The sequence below is a fragment of the Pristiophorus japonicus genome, chromosome 1, assembly GCF_044704955.1.
Source record: "Pristiophorus japonicus isolate sPriJap1 chromosome 1, sPriJap1.hap1, whole genome shotgun sequence".
NCBI classification, from domain to species: domain Eukaryota; kingdom Metazoa; phylum Chordata; class Chondrichthyes; family Pristiophoridae; genus Pristiophorus; species Pristiophorus japonicus.
In genome coordinates, this window is record NC_091977.1 from 112,842,294 (window position 1) to 112,865,946 (window position 23,653).

The 23,653-nt window shown below is 50.1% G+C and overlaps 1 pseudogene; it reads right to left on the minus strand.

Annotated features, from left to right (window-relative positions):
• Positions 1-6,787: 6,787 nt before the first annotated feature.
• LOC139231013 (sorting nexin-18-like) lies at positions 6,788-7,612 on the minus strand (annotated as a pseudogene).
• Between the last annotated feature and the right edge of the window lie 16,041 nt (positions 7,613-23,653).

Consider the following 23,653-nt stretch of genomic DNA (forward strand, 5'->3'; position numbering starts at 1 on the left):
TACCATCAAAGTTACCTTTCCTTATGTTCAGGACCCTAGTCTTTGAATTAACTGTGTCACTCTCCAGCTTAATAATATGGTCACTCTTCCCCAAGGGGCCTCGTACAACAAGATTGCTAATTAGTCCTTTATCATTACACATCACCCAGTCTAGGATGACCAGCCCTCTAGTTGGTTCCTCGACATATTGGTCTAGAAAACCATCCCTAAGACACTCCAGGAAATCCTCCTCCACCGCATTGCTACCAGTTTGATTAGCTCAATCAATATGTTGATTAAAGTCGCCCATGATAACTGCTGTACCTTTATTGCACGCTTCCCTAATTTCTTGTTTGATGCTGTCCCCAACCTCACTACTACTGTTTGGTGGTCTGTACACAACTGCCACTAGTGTTTTCTGCCCTTTGGTATTCCGCAGCTCCACCCATACAGATTCCACATCCTCCAAGCTAATGTCCTTCCTTACTATTGCGTTAATTTCCTCTTTAACCAGCAATGCCACCCCACCTCCTTTTCCTTTCTGTCTATCCTTCCTGAATGTTGAATACCCCTGGATGTTGAGTTCCCAGCCTTGGTCACCCTGAAGCCATGTCTCCGTGATGCCAATTACATCATTTCCGTTAACAGCTATCTGCGCAGTTAATTCGTCCACCTTATTATGAATATTCCTCGCATTGAGGCACAGAGCCTTCAGGCTTGTCTTTTTAACACACTTTGCCCCTTTTGAATTTTGCTGTAATGTGGCCCTTTTTGCTTTTTGCCTTGGATTTCTCTGCCCTCCACTTTTACTTTTCTTCTTTCTATCTTTTGCTTCTGCCCCCATTCTACTTCCCTCTGTCTCCCTGCATAGGTTCACAACCCCCCTGAAAAAAGAAGGCTGACCTAATGGAGGTCTTTAAAATTCTGAAAGGGTTTGATAGAGCGAATACAGAGAGAATGTTTCCACTCATAGGGAAAAGCATAAATAGAGACCATTAATATAAGATAGTCACCAAGAAATCAAATAGGAAATTCAGAAGAAGATTCTTTACCAAAAGAGTCGTGAGCATATGGAAGTCGCTACCACAGGGAATGGTTGAAGTGAATATATAGATGCATTTAAGGAGAGGCTAGACAAGCACATGAGGGAGAAGGGAACCGCGGGTTATGCTGATAGAGTTAGATGAGGAAAGATGGGAGGAGGCTCGAGTGGAGCATAAACGCCGGCATGGACTGGTTGGGCCAAATGGCCTGTTCTGTGTCGTAGATCCTATGTAATCCTACGAAATCCTACGTAATTATCATCTTAAAGTGTATTGGGGTTGAAATTTGGTTGCTAACGCTTGCTGATAACGTTGGTGTCAGGTGTTAACTGGGTGTTAGGTGGTTGGGAGTGCCGCTGGGTGCAGTTCACGCCTGAAGCGAAATACAGTCGGCATTTTTTAAGGGCATTAAAACTTATCATACCACCGGCTAACGCCATGGAAATAATGACGTCAGTACACATGCAGCATCTACCTGGCACCCGTCTTGTCACATTCACTTTTGCCACCTCACTTAGAGGCTGTCTTCGATGACACTTGAAAAAATTGACTTTTGGGGCTCAGAGGTCTCGGTCAGTGCTGCGTTTGATGCTCGCACAGACAGTCAGGATTTTGCGTCGTACTGCTGTTGACTCGTCAGATTGAGTACTAGTATCTCGGACACACTGCTGGGTTCGATATCGGAAAACTGTGAAAGTAGCATTTCGCTGTGACCCTTGCAAAGTTATGGCGGCAGTGATCGCACACCACAGCGTCCTGCGGTGACGACTTGAGAGGTGCCGGCTGCAGAGAAAGCTTAGGGCAAATGTGGGTCCTCCCCAGAGGGGACACCACAGATGGCAGGGCAGTAGGCAGTATAGATGTATTACTCTTATCTTGAGATGTCCGAGGAGCAGTGCTTAAGAAGGCTGACGTTCCTCAAGGAAGTAGTCACGGAGCTTTTCAACCTTCTGCAGACATGCCTGGCAAATGACATCGGCACCAGGACCTCACTGTCAGTGGCAGTGAAAATGACAGCAGCCTTCAACTTCTATGGTACCAGCTCCTTCCAGTCTACTGTAGACGATATATGCAACATCTCGCAGTTTGCAGTACATTGCTGCATTCGCCAGGTTACCAATGCTCTCTACAGCAAACGAATGGACTACATCAAGTTCAACATGTCCAGGAAAGATGTGGATGAGCGCTTCGGTGACTTTGCCAGGATAGCGTGCTTCCCCATGGTTCAGGGGGCCATCCATTGAACTCAACTGGCATTGTGGAACCTGCCTCACCTGGCCACTCTCTTCACCTGGCCATCTGCTGAAGATATCGCCCCCCCACCCTCCAAGCCTCTGTGCATACAAATAGCAACACAAGATTGTGACAAATGAAACAAATTTTTATTGAAAGAAAACACCATAGTGTGCTGTAAAGAAGCACGAAAGGAAGCCATCATCCATAGCAAACAATAATTGAAACCAGTCCCCTTGAAACATTATCACCCACATGCACGTGCAACTATTCACATTACTTCATCATAGAACAAGGACAGCATCCCTGGCCAGCATCACACAATTTTTTATTGGCTCATCCAACTCCAACTTTTACATTTATTCACATTCGAGCAAGATCAGCATTTCTGGCCACTCGCGCACATATATTTACCAGCTCTTTCTCAGTGCTTTCCCACTCCTTCCCTTCTCCCCCCTCCCAGGATGACTGCTCCTCCTCAATGGAGTCTCAGTGCCTGCAGCAAGGCTGGTAGAAGATCGCTGTGTTGGCGCCGCTGCCATAGCTGATGTCCTAGCAGGACGTTCCACACCACCTCAGTCCCTGGAAGGCCCGGCTGCGGACTGCATCACTTCAGCATGGACGGCAGCACTCTGTGCTGGATGGATTGTAGAGAGTGGCAAGGGCAATGGGCGGAATGATGTTGTCCTGAGAGAGGACATCACGTTCCAACAGGCCCGACACACTGCTACTCCCCCGGGGCAGAGCCTCAGCATTGGAGCTCTCTAGCTGAGCACAGATTGCAGACGTGCTTTGCCAACATTAGTTGTCCGTGCAACTGATGGGGCCCCAGACACGATGGCAGAGGTCAGTGCCTGCGTGGATTCAAGTTGGCTCTGCATCAAGGGAGACAGTAACTGCAGCACACCACAGAGCTGATTGAAGCCATTTTGCACTGACGACATGACAGTCTGCAGGCCTACCATTGCGTCGGCCTGGTACTCAATGGCTACTGCCACGTAAGCCATAGCCTGTGCTATCATGTCTGGGACACCATGGCCACTTGAAGAATCCAACATCCATTGGTATCTATCAAGGCTCGATGGGCTGCTGAGACACAAATGCAATCGTTGAGGTGGCCTCCACCACAATCAAAGCATGTGCATCAACACTCTCGGGCACCCTTGACAAAACACCCAGCAGATCGCTGTGCATCTGCAATGACTCTCTAGTGAGTTCCTCAAAATCAGCCTGATCATTAGAGTGCTGCTGAGCATCACTCAGGCATGCACATCCTCCGGGGAGCTGACCCCCTGATCTCCCCTCCTCTGTGGTGTTGCTGCAGGCCACTGTGTCCCGGAGCATCACCCACCTCCATCTCCCCACCACGTCTCCGACAAAAAGCTACTGGCACTGCTCTGTAAGGAAGCTGGATCCTCTGTCACATCCAGAGAGGTGCCCTTCGCCTCCTTGTCCTCTCCACCATCCCTCGCAGTGGAAGGCTGACGTGCAGGCCCCTGTCCGTCTGAGGCTTCATCTGAAAGCACAAAGCCAGAGAAGAGTGGTTGGATGCAGGGGCGGGGGCGAAGAGCGGCAAACGCATTCAAAGAATGGCAGTCACATGGAAAGAGCTGAAGAATTGTGATGTGAGGCCTAAGTGTCCTGGCAGATGCTGCAAAGGAACTCAGCATACCATCACTGTCCCCAGGAGGGGGGGTCGGCCTCACCCAGCGCCATGGCACCAACTTGAATGGCCATCAGAGCCGAGACATGTTCTTGAATGGAGTCAGGACCTGCAGGTCAGAGTCCCCTCACCTGCTCCCTGAGGTTGTGGTCGAGCTTGTCCTGTGAGATTAAAGAGTATGTCTGAGTTAGAGCCCTTCTATCCGTGTGTCCCAAGTGCCTTACATAGTTTAGTACATGTAACTTTATGAGAGTCTTCACAGTTTGATGTAACTTCCATTCACTGCATGGACTTGCTGTGGCAATGCTTGAATTAGGAGGCCAGGACCCAACAGTAACAGTGAGGCTACCGTCTTCGAGACGCCTATGAAGACTGAGGAGGGGTGGGTCTGCAGAAATGAGTAGCAAGGTTAACAGCGCATACAGGTCCTTGCAGTGGGTGAGGCTTCAAATGGGAACCTCCCATCTGGCCTCACCCACGTAGAGCATGGAATCCCAGACACTACATTGAGCAGAGAGTGCGCAGTGAGCTCAGAGCATAGCATCTTGACAGTTCAAATATAACAGACTCACCCTCACCAGCCGCATCATATCATTCCACATTTGTATGCATTCAGTGTCTGTCCTGGCCACCATGTTAATCACAGAAACTTGTTCTGAGATTTGCCTCCATAGTTCTCTGTGAGTTGGTACCCGCCGCCTCTCCAGGGTACCGAGAACCAATGGGCATGCTGACGAGCTGCTGCTGGGTCTGCCGTGCTCAGCTTCTGAGTGAGTGTGTAGGAAGTGAATATATCCAGAGGCATTGAGGCACCCAATCAATGCCTCAATGGAATCCAGGTGGTGCCACTATGTCTGTGGCACAGCTCCAAGTGCTGCCTAGCTCCTGGATGTTGAGTCAATGCTTAACGGCCCACTTAGCGCATCGTAGCGCCTCCAGGTAAGTGTGCAACACCATGATTTTATGCTGCTTTCAATTCTTTAGGCATCAACACTGAATTTCGTGTTTGGGGACCGTGTCTGAAGCGAGATGTTAAAAATTTCTCTCATGCAGTGACACTGCCTCAAAAATGGCGGTACCGAATTTTGACCCCATTATATTATGGTCACTATTGCCAAGATGTTAAACTACTTTTACTTCTGTTATCTGCTCTGGTTCATTCCCCATTACTAGATCCAATAGTGAATCTACCCTTGTTGGGCTTTTTACATATTGGGTTAGAAAGGAGTCCTGTACACATGGGAACTCCATTCACTTATCCCCTTTACCTTTGTCCAATTAATATCAGGGTAGTTGAAATCCCCCATGATTATTATTCTATGCTTTTACTTATTTCCCTGATTTGTCTGCATGTTTCTTCCTCCACCTCCCTTCCACTATTAGATGGTCTGTAGACTACACCTATTAATGTGATTGATCCTTTATTATCTTTTATCTCTATCCATATGGATTCGATTTTTGTCTTGCTATTGCTGCATCACTTTTTTGTACTGCCGTTATGTTATCCCTAATAAGTACAGCTAACCGACCTCTGTTTTTTCCCTCTCTATCCGTTCTAAATATGTTATACCCTGCAATGCTTAATTTCCAGTCCTGGTTTTTCTGTAGCCATATCTCAGTAATCCTTACTATGTCTGGTTCCTCGCAACACATGTTTGCTTCCAGTTCCCCTGTTTTATTACTGACACTGTGTGCATTGCTGTACAGACAGTTTAACTCATTTTTAATAGTATTTCCTCTCACTTTATGTTTAACCATCTTTTTAGACTCTTGGGTCTGGATTTTCGGCTTTTGAGATTTCGGGGTAGTTATAGTGGCGAGGCAGTCCTGATACCGCCTGCAAAATGTTTGTGCTCTCATCTGCAAAATTCGGCAAAAATTTGGTTCCATGATCGGGGCGCAAAATCAGGTGTTACATAAGGAAGTTTTTTGTGCCCCAGCTGAAAATTGCGGCATTAAAATCGTTTTGTTGCTTTAAGGAACTTCATTGTTGTTCAGTGCACTGCAACATAGTGTTGTTTATTATATTGATGGGGGCAGTGTTTGTTACTTTGTTGCAGTAAAATTTATGATTCATGACACATTGTTGTCTTGTGTATCATTCCAATGTTCACCGGAGATGTGCCCTTATGGGGGCACATAGTGTGTCCGGTATTAGCTCCATCCCTCAGTTTCCTCCATTTAGGAGGACCGGCCCATAATGAACTGGCGGCGTGCGACTATTAGTCCGGCAGCATGTCCACGTTGCCTCCCCTATGGGTGGTGTTGCTATCCAATGGGAGTCTCACCAGGCTCCTCTTCATCGTACTCCTCCTCCTGAGGTGGGCCTGCAATCCCCACTGGCAATGCCTGGCCCCTCATGATGGCTAAGTTACACAACATGCAGCACACCACAATGAATTCGGATGCTTGGTGAGGGGAGTATTGAAGGCTGCCTCCAGAGTGGTCAAGGCATCTGTCTGCCTGTAGGAGATGGCATATCTCTGTCAACACTTCCTTTCGGAAGCGCAGCCTTCTCACACACTGCTCCTCAGAGAGCTGGAGGTATGAGCGTTGGTGCCTTTAAACCTGTGGGTGGTAAACCTCCTCCCCAGATGTTTGCGGCCTCTCCTCATCCGTGGACCGACATGGCCAAAAGCCCTTCTTCTAGCTTGATGCATCCTGGCAATAACATGGTGCATGATATGCTGACGAAGTAGTAATGCCACAATAAATGTCCTCACTCACCTTGTAAGGGCACTGTAATGGCAGATAAAAGTGCCCGGTGGCATAACTATGCCAATGCAGCCAATGGAATGGCATTGGGGCCCTCTCTTGAAGGGGGGCCCACCCCCTGCTTCCTCGCGAACTCAGTGGTGGTGTGGCTCAGCTAGAACACGCTCTCCTCCATCCTCTTGGTGAAAGTTTTGAACCCATCGACCCTGCTCTCCTCCTCCTGCAGGTCGAGGGGGCTCTGCGGGGCGCTGAGCATCAGGAAGAAGTTGCCCCCCACCATGTCGTCCTTCGCGGCTTTCCTCTTGCCCTGCTTCCAAGCCTTCTCATCGTTGCAGGTGAGGAAGGCGTCGCAGCGGGCCAGCACCGGGTGGCTCGTCATGTGGTTCATCCACAGGATTAGCCCTTTCTTTCGCTTGGAAATGAAGTCTTCCTCGAAGTGGCCAGTGGCTTGCTTCTCGGGGATGTGGGGCACCGAGATGACGGGGAACTTCTCCACCAGCCGGCCGTACTGCCAGTCGAAGTGCTTGTAGCACTGGGTGACTGGGCACTGGGTGTGGCTGGGTACCAGGTGTTACGAGATGCAGCTCGTGATGCCCTTGAACTTGGTCTGCTCGGTGGGCTCGTCGATGGAGCAGGCGAACGGGTAAGGGTTCTCCTGCCACTCGGGGCCGTGTGGGCCGGCCGCCACGCAGATCTTGTCGCCGTCCTTGACGAAGCCGGCTGCCTCGCCCAGGATGAACACCTCGCCGCCTGACTTGATGAAGATGGAGAAGCGATTGAGGTTCCTGCTGACCGTGGCCGTGCTCTTGGAGGAGGAGGCGGCGGCCGAGGAGGAGGACACCGACCTCCCAACATTTCGGCCGCTGGCCCCTGTGCTCACTCGATAACGGCCCGTCCCGTCGAAATCCGAGAACACGCCACCACTGCCGTCTCCCCCGCTCCTGCCGCCCCCGGACAGCGTTATGTCCGGAATTTGCATCCGGGGCGCTAGCGCAGCATTGAATGAGGATTGACGTCATGATCACAATGAAACTCGAGGGTGGGGCGGTAAGTTTTTGCACCACCGCAATCCATTAGCCGAAAATGCCGGTTGGACGGTAAAAGCTAAACACCAGCCGTTATGCCTAGAAAAGCCATTTAAGCCCCTCTGGGGCACTAACTCAGGTGCAAACAACTCGAAAATCCAGCCACAGAGTTTCTATAACTATTTATTCCCTTGCCATCGATGTCCTCCCTTAATTTATTCCTTCCTATGCTCTCTTTTCATGTTTTGTTTATATTTAGGCTGGTTACGATTCTTATGGATCCTTCCCCCCATCTTATTAGTTTAAAGCCTTTGCCATCTCCCTATTTACATTTTCCACGAGGACATGGGTCCAATCCTGGTTCAGGTGGAGCCAGTTCCATCGGTGCAGCTCCTTCCTCAGTCCTGGCCAATATTTATCCCTCAATCAACATAAAAAAAAACAGTTTACCTGGTCATTATCACATTGCTATTTTTAGGAGCTTGCTGTGCAGAAATTGGCTGCCGCGTTTCCCACATTACAACAGTGACTACACTCCAAAAGAACTTCATTGGCTGTAAAGTGCTTTGAGATGTCCGGTGGTTGTGAAAGGCGCTATATAAATGCAAGTCTTTCATTCCTGAACCAGAACCGGTGCTTGTGTCCCATGAAAAGGAAACCCTTTTTCCCACACCAGCCCTTTAGCCACGTGTTAATTCTCCTGATCTGTCTGCTTCTATGCCAATTTGCACGTAGCTCAGGCAATAATTCAGAGAATATTACCCTTGAGGACCTGCTTTTTAATTTAGAGCCTAACTCCTGTTACTATTTCAGCAGAACCTCTTCCCTATTTCTACCTATGTCGTTTGTTCCAGCATGGACCACGACAAATGGATTTTCCCTCTCCCTTTCCAAGTTCCTCTCGAGCTGCCATGAGATATCTCTTACCCTGGCACTGGGTAGGCAACACACCATTTGGGTTTCTCATTCTTGGCTGCAGAAGAAGTTTTCTATCCCCTTAATTATAGAACCTCTATCACTACCACATTTCTATTCTGCTCTCCCCCACCAGCCGCGCCCCACCCACAGCCCCCCCTCTTGGACAGCCTTCTGACCCACGGTGCCTTGGTCTGCATTGTGGCTGTCCTCCCTGCAGTCTTTCTCCTTGTCTTCACTGGTAGCGAGTACATCATATCTATTTTTCATCTACATGTTGCCCCTTGGCGACATCATCTGAAAACATTGCGTCAGTTTCCACATGTACACTGATGACACCCAGCTCCACCTCACTACCACTTCTCTCGTACCCTCCATGGTCTCCAAATTGCCAGACTGCTTGTCTGACATCCATAAGAACATAAGAACATAAGAATTAGGAACAGGAGTAGGCCATCTAGCCCCTCGAGCCTGCTCCGCCATTCAACAAGATCATGGCTGATCTTGCCGTGGACTCAGCTCCACTTACCCGCCCGCTCCCCATAACCATTAATTCCCTTATTGGTTAAAAATCTATCTATCTGTGATTTGAATACATTCAATGAGCTAGCCTCAATTGCTTCCTTGGGCAGAGAATTCCACAGATTCACAACCCTCTGCGAGAAGAAATTCCTTCTCAACTCGGTTTTAAATTGGCTCCCCCGTATTTTGAGGCTGTGCCCCCTAGTTCTAGTCTCCCCGACCAGTGGAAACAACCTCTCTGCCTCTATCTTGTCTATCCCTTTCATTATTTTAAATGTTTCTATAAGATCCCCCCTCATTCTTCTGAACTCCAACGAGTAAAGACCCAGTCTACTCAATCTATCATCAGAAGGTAACCCCCTCATCTCCGGAACCAGCCTAGTGAATCGTCTCTGTACCCCCTCCAAAGCTAGTATATCCTTCCTTAAGTAAGATGACCAAAACTGCACGCAGTACTCCAGATGCGGCCTCACCAATACCCTGTACAGTTGCAGCAGGACCTCCCTGCTTTTGTACTCCATCCCTCTCGCAGTGAAGGCCAACATTCCATTCGCCTTCCTGATTACCTGCTGCACCTACAAACTTACTTTTTGGGATTCATGCACAAGGACCCCCAGGTCCCTCTGCACCGCAGCATGTTGTAATTTCTCCCCATTCAAATAATATTCCCTTTTACTGTATTTTTTCCCAAGGTGGATGACCTCACACTTTCCGACATTGTATTCCATCTGCCAAACCTTAGCCCATTCGCTTAATCTATCCAAATCTCTTTGCAGCCTCTCTGTGTCCTCTACACAACCCACTTTCCCACTCATCTTTGTGTCATCTGCAAATGTTGTTACACTACACTCTGTCCCCTCTTCCAGGTCATCTATGTATCTTGTAAACAGTTGTGGTCCCAGCATCGATTCCTGTGGCACACCACGAACCACTGATTTCCAACCCGAAAAGGACCCATTTATCCGGACTCTCTGCTTTCTGTTAGCCAGCCAATTCTCTATCCATGCTCTGACTCCGCGTACCTTTATCTTCTGCAGTAACCTTTTGTGTGGCACCTTATCGAATGCCTTTTGAAAATCCAAATGCACCACATCCATCGGTATACCTCTATCCACCATGCTTGTTATATCCTCAAAGAATTCCAGTAAATTAGTTAAACATGATTTCCCCTTCATGAATCCATGCTGCGTCTGCTTGATTGCACTATTCCTATCTAGATGTCCCGCTATTTCTTCCTTAATGATAGTCTCAAGCATTTTCCCCACTACAGATGTTAAACTAACTGGCCTATAGTTACCTGCCTTTTGTCTGCCCCCTTTTTTAAACAGAGGCGTTACATTAGCTGCTTTCCAATCCGCTGGTACCTCCCCAGAGTCCAGAGAATTTTGGAAGATTATAACGAATGCATCTGCTATAACTTCCGCCATCTCTTTTAATACCCTGGGATGCATTTCATCAGGACCAGGGGACTTGTCTACCTTGAGTCCCATTAGCCTGTCCAGCACTAACCCCCGCTCGTGATCGTGATTGTCTCAAGGTCCTCCCTTCCCACATTCCTGTGATCCACAAGTGAAAATATCTTCTCTATGTCTACTCTATCAAACCTTTTCATAATCTTAAAGACTTTTATTAGGTCACCATTCAACCTTCTTTTTTCGAGAGAAAAGAGCCCCCACCTGTTCAATCTTTCTGGCTCCATCCCTCTTCCTAACATTAGTCTGAGGCTGAATCACACTGTTCACAACCTTGGTGTCATATTTGACACTGAAATTAGCTTTTGACCATGTCATATATGTAACACCACTATATTAATGTATACACTCAACACTTAGCTTGGATGATGTGGAATCGGCATGGCTGGAGATACGGAATACCAAAGAGCAGAAAACGCTAGTGGTAGTTGTGTACAGGCCACCAAATAGTAGTCATGAGGTTGGGGACAGCATCAAACAAGAAATAAGGGATGTGTGCAATAAAGGTACAGCAGTAATCATGGGTGACTTTAATCTACATATTGATTGGGCTAACCAAACTGGTAGCAATGCGGTGGAGGAGGATTTCCTGGAGTGTATTAGGGATGGTTTTCTCGACCAATATGTCGAGGAACCAACCAGAGAGCTGGCCATCCTAGACTGGGTGATGTGTAATGAGAAGGGACTAATTAGAAATCTTGTTGTGCGAGGCCCCTTGGGGAAGAGTGACCATAATATGGTAGAATTCCTTATTAAGATGGAGAGTGACAAAGTTAATTCAGAAACTAGGGTCCTGAACTTAAGGAAAGGTAACTTTGATGGTATGAGGTGCGAATTAGCTAGATTAGACTGGCAAATGAAACTTAAAAGGATTGACAGTGGATAGGCAATGGAAAACCTTTAAAGAGCATATGGACGAACTTCAGCAATTGTACATCCCTGTCTGGAGTAAAAATAAAACGGGGAAGGGGGCTCAACCGTGGCTAACAAAGGAAATTAAGGATTGTATTAATTCCAAGGAAGAGGCATACAAATTAGCTAGAAAGAGCAGCAAACCGGAGGACTGGGCGAATTTTAGAATTCAGCAGAGGAGGACAAAAGGTTTAATTAAGAGGGGAAAATAGAGTATGAGAGGAAGCTTGCCAGAAACATAAAAACTGACTGCAAAAGCTTCCATAGATATGTGAAGAGAAAAAGATTAGTGAAGACAAACGTAGGTCCCTTGCAGTCGGATTTGAGTGAATTTATAATGGGGAACAAAGAAATGGCAGATCAATCGAACACGTACTTTGGTTCTGTCTTCACAAAGGAAGACACAAATAACCTTCCAGATGTACTAGGGGACCGAGGGTCTAGTGAGAAGGAGGAACTGAAGGATATCCTTATTAGGCGGGAAATTGTGTTAGGGAAATTGATGAGATTGAAGACCGATAAATCCCCAGGGCCTGATAGTCTACATCCCAGAGTACTTAAGGAAGTGGCCCTAGAAATAGTGGATGCATTGGTGATAATTTTTCAACAGTCTATCAACTCTGGATCAGTTCCTATGGACTGGAGGGTTGCTAATGTAACACCACTTTTTTAAAAAGGAGGGAGAGAGAAAATGGGTAATTATAGACCGGTTAGCCTGACATCGGTGGTGGGGAAAATGTTGGAATCAATCATTAAGGATGAAATAGCAGCACATTTGGAGAGCAGTGATAGGATTGGTCCAAGTCAGCATGGATATATGAAAGGGAAATCATGCTTGACAAATCTGGAATTCTTTGAGGATGCAACTAGTAGCGTGGACAAGGGAGAACCAGAGGATGTGGTGTATTTGGACTTTCAAAAGGCTTTTGACAAGGTCCCACACAGAAGATTGGTGTGCAAAATCAAAGCACATGGTATTGGGGGTAATGTACTGATGTGGATAGAGAACTGGTTGGCAGGCAGGAAGCAGCGAGTTGGGATTAACTGGTCCTTTTCAGAATGGCAGGCAGTGACTAGTGGAGTACAGGGCTCAGTGCTGGGACCCCAGCTCTTTACAATATGTATTAATTTTTTCGATGATGGAATTGAGTGTAATATCTCCAAGTTTGCAGATGACACTAAACTTGGTGGCGGTGTGAGCTGTGAGGCGGACACTAAGAGGCTGCAGGGTGACTTGGACAGGTTAGGTGAGTGGACAAATACATGGCAGATGCAGTATAATGTGGATAAATGTGAGGTTATCCACTTTGGGGGCAAAAAAACGAAGGCAGAATATTATCTGAATAGCGGAAGATTAGGAAAAGGGGAGGTGCAACGAGACCTGGGTGTCATGGTACATCAGTCATTGAAAGTGGGCATGCAGGTACAGCAGGCGGTGAAGAAGGCAAATGGTATGTTGGCCTTCATAGCAAGGGGATTTGAGTATAGGAGCAGGGAAGTCTTGCTGCGGTTGTACAGGGTCTTGGTGAGGCCCCACCTGGAATATTGTGTTCAGTTTTGGTCTCCTAATCTGAGGAAGGACGTTCTTGCTATTGAGGAGTGCAGCGGAGGTTCACCAGACTGATTCCAGGGATGGCGGGACTACATATGAGGAGAGACTGGATCAACTGGGCCTTTATACACTGGAGTCTAGAAGGATGAGAGGGGATCTCATAGAAGCATATAAGATTCTGACTGGACTGGACAGGCTAGATGCGGGATGAATGTTCCTGATGTTGGGGAAGTCCAGAAAAAGGGGACACAGTCTTAAGACAAGGGGCAGGCCGTTTAGGACTGAGATGAGGAGAAACTTCTTCACTCAGAGAGTTGTTAACCTGTTGAATTCCCTGCTGCAGTGAGTCGTTGATGCCAGTTCATTGGGTATATTCAAGAGGGAGTTAGATATGGCCCTTACGGCTAAAGGGATCAAGGGGTATGGAGAGAAAGCAGGAAAGAAGGAACGATCAGCCATGATCTTATTGAATGGTGGTGCAGACTCGAAGGGCCGAATGACCTACTCCTGCATCTATTTTCTATGTTTCTATGTTTCTATGTTTGATGCACGCCTTGACCACAAGGGTTGAACTTATGAGAGACACTCCTTACCTGGTCACACAGGTATAAAAAGGGAGGTCCCGCGCAGGGTCATTGTCTTTGGAGACCTGTAAATAAAGAGAGCAGGTCACAGAGTGACCTTGTCCCCAGAATGTGCCTCGTGTGGTTTCATGCTGCAGAGTAAGGACTTTACATTGGCGACGAGAAACGGGAATTCACGACCCACAAGAATGGCCACCGGTAGCACAGAGGAACGGTACTGTGTTGGGGAAGACTGGGACGATTTTGTCGAGAGGCTTCAGCAAAGCTTTGTTACGAAAGAATGTTTGGGGGATGCAGCGGCCGACAAGCAAAGGGCTCATCTTTTGACCAGCTGCGGACTAAAGACTTACGCGCTCATGAAGGACTTACTGGCACCCGAAAAGCCGGCAGCCATAACCTTTGAAGAACTTAGCAAATTGATCGGGGAGCACCTCAAACCGGTGAGTAGCATATGGTCCGACACAGATTCTACACCCACCGACATCGTGAAGGACAGAGCATACCAGACTTCGAAGCGGACCTCCAGCCTTTGGCCAGCCTCTGTAATTTCACAGACGCCTGCAGGGGGGAGATGCTAAGGGACTTCTTTATCGAGGGCATCGGTCATGCGGGAATTTTCCGCAAATTAATTGAGACCAAGGATTTGACCTTGGAAGTGGCGGCGTTGATGGCTCAAACTTTCATGGCGAAAGATGAAGAGATGAAAATAATATACGCACGCAATTCTGCCTCTAACGCAGTGATGGATCAGGGAGTCAACATCATCAATGTGACTCAGAGCCCCGCAGGCAGGCAGGGGCAGTCCGACATTCCCCAGAGCAATAAACCCCAGAGTAGGACTGCAACAGAGACAATGGCAGGCTGAACGGACATTCACGCCATCACAGTGGACAGTGCGGCCCGGGATGGGGCCATTGACACTCACTGATAGGGTACTTAAGAGCAGTCAAAGGGCAGTCAGCACGGAATGCCTGGCCATTGTTCCCAACAATGGAAAATCTAATGCATGCTGGAGGTGTGGGGAAAACACCCAGCTAGAGCTTGCAGATTTCAACAGTTTGTCTGCAGGAACTGCAATCTCAGTGGCCATTAAGCTCAAATGTGCAGGAAGCCTACAGCCAGACTAATATATGAGGCGGATGGACCAGAAGAGGGTTCTTTGAGGCAGGATGACATTTGGGGCAAATCGATGGACGGCGAGGTTCAGCGGGTCCATGTGGCGAATATTCACAATTCATACACCAGAACGCCACCAATGATGATGAGGGTTTTATTAAACGGCATCCCTGTACGCATGGAGCTGGACACTGGGGCCAGCCAGTCACTCATGGGAGTACAGCAATTTGAGAAACGATGGCCACTGAAAGCCAGTAGACCCAAATTAGCACGTATTGAGACACATTTATGGACTTACACTAAAGAAATCATTCCGGTGCTAGGCAGTGCAATGTTGGCTGTCACACGCAATGGATTAATGAATCGGCTGCCACTCTGGGTTGTCCTGGGCAATGGTCCCGCACTGTTGGGAGGAGCTAGTTAGCCGAGATGAACTGGTAATGGGGGGATGTTCACGCAATGTCATCTGTGGTGCGAAGTTCGTGCTCACAAGTCCTACAACAATTCGATTCACTATTCCAACCTGGCGTCGGGACGTTCAAAGGCACTAAGGTAGTGATACACATCACCCCGGATGCCAGGCCAGTGCACCACAAAGCCAGAGCGGTGCTGTATGTGATATGAGAAAAGATCGAGAGTGAATTGGACCGGCTGTTGAGAGAGGGCATCATCTCGCCTGTTGAATTCAGCGACTGAGTGAGCCCCATCGTTCCCGTCCTAAAAGAGAATGGCTCAGTCAGGATCTGTGGCGACTACAAGGCCACCATCAATCGGGTGTCCCTACAAGATCAATACCCGCTCCTGAGAGCGGAGGACCTCTTTGCCACGCTGGCAGGCGGCAAGCTGTTCACCAAGTTGGACCTTATTTCAGCCTATATGATCCCGGAACTGGCCGACGAATCTAAATTACTGATCACCATCACCACGCACAAGGAACTGTTCGTTTATAACAGGTGCCCGTTTGGCATTCGATCAGCGGCCGCAATTTTTCAACGAAACATGGAAAGGCTGCTTAAATCCATTCCTGGAACGATCGTTTTCCTGGATGACATCCTCATCACGGGTCGAGACACCGAGGAACACCTCCACAACCTGGAGGAGATGCTACGCCAACTGGACCGGGTAGGCCTGCGACTCAAGAAGTCTAAATGTGTATTCTTAGATCCTGAGGTTGAGTTTCTGGGCAGGAGGGTTGCTGCAGATGGGATTCGGCCCACCGAATCCAAAACAGAAGCGATTCGACGAGCACCCAGGCCCTGCAACACATCGGAGTTGCGTTCATTCCTGGGACTGTTGAACTATTTCGGGAACTTTCTGCTGAACTTGCGCACATTGTTGGAGCTGCTACCTGTGCTCCTGCGTAAGGGTTGTGATTGGTTTTGGGGGGACTGGCAGCAACGGGCTTTTAATCGGGCGCAAAACCTACTTTGTTCAAACAAGTTATTGACCCTGTACGACCCCTGTAAAAAGTTGGTTCTGACATGTGATGCATCGTCCTATGGGGTTGGGTGCATGTTGCAGCAGGGTAATGCTGAGGGTCAACTACAACTTGTGGCTTATGCCTCCAGGTCGCTCTCTCAAGCAGAACTGGGATATTGGATGGTCGAGAAAGAAGCGCTTGCATGTGTCTATGGTGTAAAAAAAATGCATTAGTCCCTCTTTGGTAGGAAGTTTGAATTAGAAATGGACCACAAGCCACTAACATCCCTGTTGTCGGACAGGAAGGATATCAATGCCAACGCATCAGCTCGCATACAGCGATGGGCTCTCACGCTGGCTGCTTATGACGACTCCATCCGGCACCGGCCCGGCACTGAAAATTGCGCTGACGCATTCAGCAGGCTTCCACTGGCCACCACTGAAGGGGCAGCAGAGCAAAGCGCCGATGATGGTCATGGCTGTCGATGCTTTTGACAGCGCAGGCTCCCCCATCACAGCCCGCCAGATCAAAATCTGGACAAATAGAGATCCCCTCCTATCCCCGATTAAGAAATGTGTCCTGACTGGGGATTGGGCGCCCGCACACGGAGGAGATCAGACCGTTCCACAGACGGATAGGTGAGCTCGCTATCCAAGCCGACTGCCTACTATGGGGCAGCCGGGTAGTTATGCCCCAGAAGGGCAGGGAGGCATTCATCAGGGAACTCCACAGTGAGCACCCAGGCATTATGCTGATGAAGGCCATTGCCCGATCACACGTTTGGTGGCCTGGAATTGATTCAGACCTGGAACACTGTGTTCGCAGATGCACGACGTGTGCCCAGCTGGGCAATGCCCCCAGGGAGGCCCCGCTCAGCCCGTGGCCCTGGCCCACCAGGCCATGATCACTCATTCATGTTGACTACACGGGCCCGTTCATGGGTAAGATGTTCCTTATTGTGGTAGATGTGAACTCGAAATGGATCGAGTGCATCATTCTGAATTCATGCACGTCATCCACCACCGTGGAAAGCCTACGTGTGATCTTTGCAACCCATGGCTTGCCGGACATCCTGGTTAGTGATAACGGCCCATGTTTCACAAGCTACAAATTCCAAGAGTTTATGTCGGGCAATGGCATCAACCACGTCAGGACTGCGCCGTTCAAGTCAGCCTCCAATGGCCAGACGGAAAGTGCGGTCCAAATCATTAAGCAAGGGTTGCTCAGGATCCAAGGACCCTCCCTACAATGCCGCCTGTCGCGCCTCCTGCTGGCCTATAGATCCCGACCGCACTCACTCACGGAGGTCCCGCCCGCAGAGCTATTAATGAAATGGATACTCAAAACTCGGTTGTCCCTCATTCACCCAGTTCTGACTGACATAGTTGAGGGCAAGCGCAAGTCACAAAACGAGTACCATGACCGTAATTCGAGAGGGAGATGTATAGAAATAAATGATCCTGTATTCGTCCTCAATCACGCCATGGGGCCCAAATGGCTTGAAGGCACTGTAATTGACAAAGAGGGGAATAGGGACATCGTGGTAAAACTGAACAATAGTCAGATATGCTGTAAGCATCTGGACCAAGTAAAAAAAAGGTTCAGCATCGACACGGAGGAACCTGAAGAAGACCATGAGATGGAGCTCACAACACCGCCAGTGAACGAGCAACAAGAGCAATCAGAAGAATGCACAGTCCCTGCGGTCAGCCCGGACAGGCCGGAATCACCACAGGTGACAGACACTCACGTCAGTGTCCAACAACCAGAGCCCCAACTGCGGCGCTCCACGAGGGAGCGTAGACCACCTGAAAGACTAAACCTATGATCCCAATAAGACTTTGGGGGGGAAGGTGATGTCATGTCTGTAACACCACTGTATTACTGTATACACTCAACCTTGATGCACACCTTGACCACAAGGGGTGAACTTGTGGGAGACACTCCTTACCTGGCCACACAGCTTTAAAAAGGGAGGTCCCTCGCAGGGTCATTGACTTTGGAGTCCTGTAAATAAAGAGAGCAGGTCACAGAGTGACCTTGTCCCCAGAATGTGCCTCGTGTGGTTTCATGCTGTAGAGTAAGTACTTTACAGACCACATATCCATAGCATAACTAAAACAGCCTATTTCCACCTCTGTAACACTGCCCATCGCCACCCATGCATCAGTTCATCTGCAGCTGAAATCCTCATTCATGCCTTTGTTAACTTTAGACTTGACTATTCCAAAGTACTACTGGCTTGTCTCCCATATTCTACTCTACATATCCCTTATTTTCCATACCTCGGGAGCCTACTATCAGCAAGGGCAGACATCGATGACGAGGTCCAACAGTTTGCCAGCGCAGCCTTCATTTGCCTGAGGAAGAGAGTGTTTGAAGACCAGGACCTCAAATCTGGCAGAAAGCTTATGATCTACAAAGCAATAGTGATACTTGCCCTCCTATATGGCTCAGAGACGTGGACCATATACAGCAGACATCTCAAAGCGCTGGAGAAGTGCCACCAATGCTGCCTCCGCAAGATCTTGCAAATCGACTGGGAGGATAGACACATCAACGTCAGTGTTGTCGCTCAAGCCAACATCCCCAGCATCGAAGCACTAACCACGTTCGACCAGCTCCGTTGGGTGGGCCACATCGTCCACATGTCCGACACAAGAGCTAAGCAAGTGCTCTATTTGGAACTCCTACGCGGCAAGCGAGCCCCAGCTGGACAGAGGGAACGTTTCAAGGGCACCCTCAAAGCCTCCTTGATAAAGTGCAACATCCCCACTGGCAGCTGGGAATCCCTGGTCCAAGACTGCCCAAAATGGAGGAAGAGCATCTGGGACGGCGCTGAGTATCTCGAGTCTCATCGTCGAGAGCATGCAGAAATCAAGCGTAGACAGCGGAAGGAGCGTACGGCAAACCAGGCTCTCTACTCACCCTTTCCTTCAACCACTGTCTGCCTCACCTGTGATAGAGATTGTAATTCCTGCATTAGATTGTATAGCTACCTGAGAACTCACTTTTAGAGTGGAAGCAAGTCATCCTCGATTTCAAGGGACTGCCTATGATGATGATTGTGATGTATGTAGCACTCAAATCACTGACTCCACATGGTCTGGTGTTGTAGTAATTGGTGTGACCTTAGTCCTTTATTGTGTAACTCCAGAGTGCCTCTCAGGTGTGGTGGGCAGCCTTTTATACTCTGTCTTGCAAGTACTTTCGGGTCTCCCACCACAGCACCCTCTGTGATGCACCATTGTACTTATACATTTAATGTACCTGGACAATACATCTCACTCCCCGCCGCCCCCCCCCCCCCCCATTTCAAAAGCCATTGCCGGTAACCTCGGCCTTGTTCATCCTGGTTGGTTTGTGAGTGTGAGTCCATGACCATCCACTTCCCTCTTCCCCCCCCATGTAGAGATTATGTGGGATTTGCAGTCCTTACATGGGTGATGAAGTACACGAGTATAACCTCCAACAGAAAGCAGGTATACATAGGCAGTACATTTGTATGGTACATATGATATATGTACAGATGTTATGTCAAAAGGTTGCAGGTGCACTGAACAGTTCTTTAATCCCAGTTCCACTGGGTGAGGTATGGTGGCAGTGTACTGCCCCTTTTTGCCCGAGGTGATGGGCTGTGCTGAGACAGGGTATCGCAACTAGTGCGTTGCCTCTGTTCTCAGTAGTTGCCTTAGCAGCTCATCTGCAGCCGCTGAACCATTGCATGAAGCACATAAAATCGGAAATCGCATTGGCCCCTTATGCATGTTAGTCAAGGACCCATTAATCCTATTACTTGTACCTCGTGGTATTAACACTTTTTGTAAATCATTCATATCCATCATTTTAAACACAGTAACCATTCAGCATCAAAATATCACTTCCTATTCTAAATCACTTCATCATACAAATCACGTTACACATTTAGACTCGCTCTTGTCTGACAAAGGTCTTTTTGTGGGGACCGCCAACAGTGTAAGACCCTTTTAAGGCTCTCGGGTGCATTTCCCTTTTAAGACGCCACCTTGTGGTTCCCACAAGGCTCCCCTTGGGTGCCGACATTTTAGTTTTTTTGTACTGCTTGCCTTTGTTCTTTGAAGCCACGAGGCTCGGCACCATCTTGTGCTTGCTGGCCTGACGTTTTGCTGCAGTTAAGAAGGGATAGAGGGGATAAAGAAGAGAAAAAAAAAAGGAAAAACGGCCACGAACATGACTGATACTGCAGCCGTATACTGCAGCCGCCAGAACGGTTCCTCTTGCCGCTGCCGCTCAGCCCCAGGCTCCCAGCGAGAAGAGGAATGTAATGAATGGCTCCCCGAAGCAGATCAAGGGCACAGGTGCCTCGAGCTCATCCAAACACCCACGACGGATCCCCAGGGAAAAGTGGGAAGGAAGGTGAAGAAGCCAGCAGCCAAGAAATCTCCAGTGTTATATCTCTTGATATCACTGTCCCTCAGAATCAGCCCTCCGTGTTAAAATCTTCCCACCTGCCCAGTAGGGAGTATTTCAGACCTCTTGTAATTTACGTACTCACGTTTTAGGGGCCTAGCACCAAGCATAACAGCTCGTTCTTGTTCTGTTCACCAGATTCTTCCACCGTACTGGTAGAGCCGGCTGAGGATGGTGTGGAGCAGCTGCCCCTCGCACCTGCCCTCGCTGGGCTCACTCTCGCCCAACGCATTACACGCCGCGCTGGCACCAGCAACGTCCCGGTGTCACAGGCGCACGTCCTGCTGCTGGCTGCCTCCGTGGCCTCCTCTGCCACTGTAGCCTCCTCTGCCACTGTAGCCTCCTCTGCCACTGTAGCCTCCTCTGCCTCCGTGGTCTCCTCTGCCTCCGTGGCCTCCTCTGCCTCCATGGCCTCCTCTGCCACTGTAGCCTCCTCTGCCACTGTAGCCTCCTCTGCCTCCGTGGCCTCCTCTGCCACTGTAGCCTCCTCTGCCTCCGTGGCCTCCTCTGCCACTGTAGCCTCCTCTGCCTCCGTGGCCTCCTCTGCCACTGTAGCCTCCTCTGCCACTGTAGCCTCCTCTGCCTCTGTGGCCTCCTCTGCCACTGTAGCCTCCTCTGCCACTGTAGCCTCCTCTGCCACTGTGGCCTCCTCTGCCACTGTAGCCTCCTCTGCCTCCGTGGCCTCCTCTGCCTCCGTGGCCTCCTCTGCCACTGTAGCCTCCTCTGCCACTGTAGCCTCCTCTGCCTCTGTGGCCTCCTCTGCCACTGTAGCCTCCTCTGCCACTGTAGCCTCCTCTGCCACAGTAGCCTCCTCTGCCTCTGTGGCCTCCTCTGCCACTGTAACCTCCTCTGCCTCTGTGGCCTCCTCTGCCACTGTAGCCTCCTCTGCCTCTGTGGCCTCCTCTGCCACTGTAGCCTCCTCTGCCTCTGTGGCCTCCTCTGCCACTGTAGCCTCCTCTGCCTCTGTGGCCTCCTCTGCCACTGTAGCCTCCTCTGCCACTGTAGCCTCCTCTGCCACTGTAGCCTCCTCTGCCTCTGTAGCCTCCTCTGCCTCTGTGGCCTCCTCTGCCACAGTAGCCTCCTCTGCCACTGTAGCCTCCTCTGCCTCTGTGGCCTCCTCTGCCTCTGTAGCCTCCTCTGCCTCTGTGGCCTCCTCTGCCACTGTAGCCTCCTCTGCCTCTGTAGCCTCCTCTGCCTCTGTGGCCTCCTCTGCCACTGTAGCCTCCTCTGCCACTGTAGCCTCCTCTGCCTCTGTAGCCTCCTCTGCCTCTGTGGCCTCCTCTGCCACTGTAGCCTCCTCTGCCTCTGTGGCCTCCTCTGCCACTGTAGCCTCCTCTGCCTCTGTGGCCTCCTCTGCCACTGTAGCCTCCTCTGCCACTGTAGCCTCCTCTGCCTCTGTAGCCTCCTCTGCCACTGTAGCCTCCTCTGCCACTGTAGCCTCCTCTGCCACTGTAGCCTCCTCTGCCTCTGTGGCCTCCTCTGCCTCCGTGGCCTCCTCTGCCACTGTAGCCTCCTCTGCCACTGTAGCCTCCTCTGCCACTGTAGCCTCCTCTGCCTCTGTGGCCTCCTCTGCCTCTGTGGCCTCCTCTGCCTCCGTGGCCTCCTCTGCCACTGTAGCCTCCTCTGCCTCTGTGGCCTCCTCTGCCTCCGTGGCCTCCTCTGCCACCGTAGCCTCCTCTGCCACTGTAGCGTCCTCTGCCTCTGTAGCTTCCTCTGCCGCCGTTGCCTCCTCTGCCACTGTAGCCTCCTCTGCCACTGTAGCCTCCTCTGCCACTGTAGCCTCCTCTGCCTCTGTGGCCTCCTCTGCCTCCGTGGCCTCCTCTGCCACTGTAGCCTCCTCTGCCTCTGTGGCCTCCTCTGCCTCCGTGGCCTCCTCTGCCACCGTAGCCTCCTCTGCCACTGTAGCCTCCTCTGCCTCTGTGGCCTCCTCTGCCGCCGTTGCCTCCTCTGCCGCTGTGGTCCCAGTGACTGCCGCCTCTCCTGCGGCCGCTGTAGCCGCCGCCACCGCCGCCCGACTTTTTCTCCGCACGCCCCCCCCCCCCCGGTTTGTCGGCCGTCGATGGGTTTGCCGTTCAACGCCTGCTCTTTCAGGGTCTGCTCGACTGTGTGTGGCTTCTTTCTCCTCCAGCTCGGTCGGCGCTGCTCTTTGGGAACCCGGGGGACAGCGGTCTGTGGAGTGGTGAAGTCTTTCCAGCTCCAGTGGACCTTTCCCATCCACCGCCTACCGAGAAGCATAGGCCCATCACCTGCAATGACCCACAAAGGTAAACCGTGCGTCTCGCCCCCATGAGATACCTGCACATCCGCTCTTCCAAGAACAGGTATCAGTTCCTTGGTGCAGGTACGCAGCTTCACCATGACCGGGACCAGCTTGGGTCGTGCAGCTGGGTTAATCCACAGTTTATCAAAAGTTCTCTGACTCATCAACGATGGACCCGATCCAGTGTCCACTTCCATACTGACTGGGACTCCGTTAATCTTGACCTCCATAATCACTGAAGCAGAATCGTCGGTGCACATATATAGTCCAAGCACCTCATCTTCTTCTGCCTGCTCCTCGTTGGATAATGGATCATCCACCATCTCCTCAGCCACACGGTGAGTCAGGTTTCTTTTGCACATACGCTGAAGGTGGCCTTTCGTGTGGCAGGTATTGCACGTATACTCTGCAAACCTGCACCAGTGAGCCCCATGGCTTCCTCCGCAGTGCCAGCATGGTGCTACTTGATTAGCCTCCCTCGGCGGACCCTGAGTTCCAGGACCCCAAGGTCCGTGCTCTCTGCCCCAGGCAGAACCACGTTCTGCAGTTTTGTCCGTGGTGGACGCTATCCGGTGAACAGTGCCTGCCGGACTCGAGACTGTGTGGATCATCTGCTTGGTGCTGCAAGTCGAGGTCATAAATGCCCGGCTGATAGTGATGGCTTGCTTCAGGGTGACTGTAGGTTCAGTGGATAGCAGCTTGTGAAGGAGACCCTCATGGCTAATCCCCATAACAAAAACGTCTCGCAACGCCTCGTCAAGGTGTGTGCCAAAATCACACGGTGCCGCGAGTC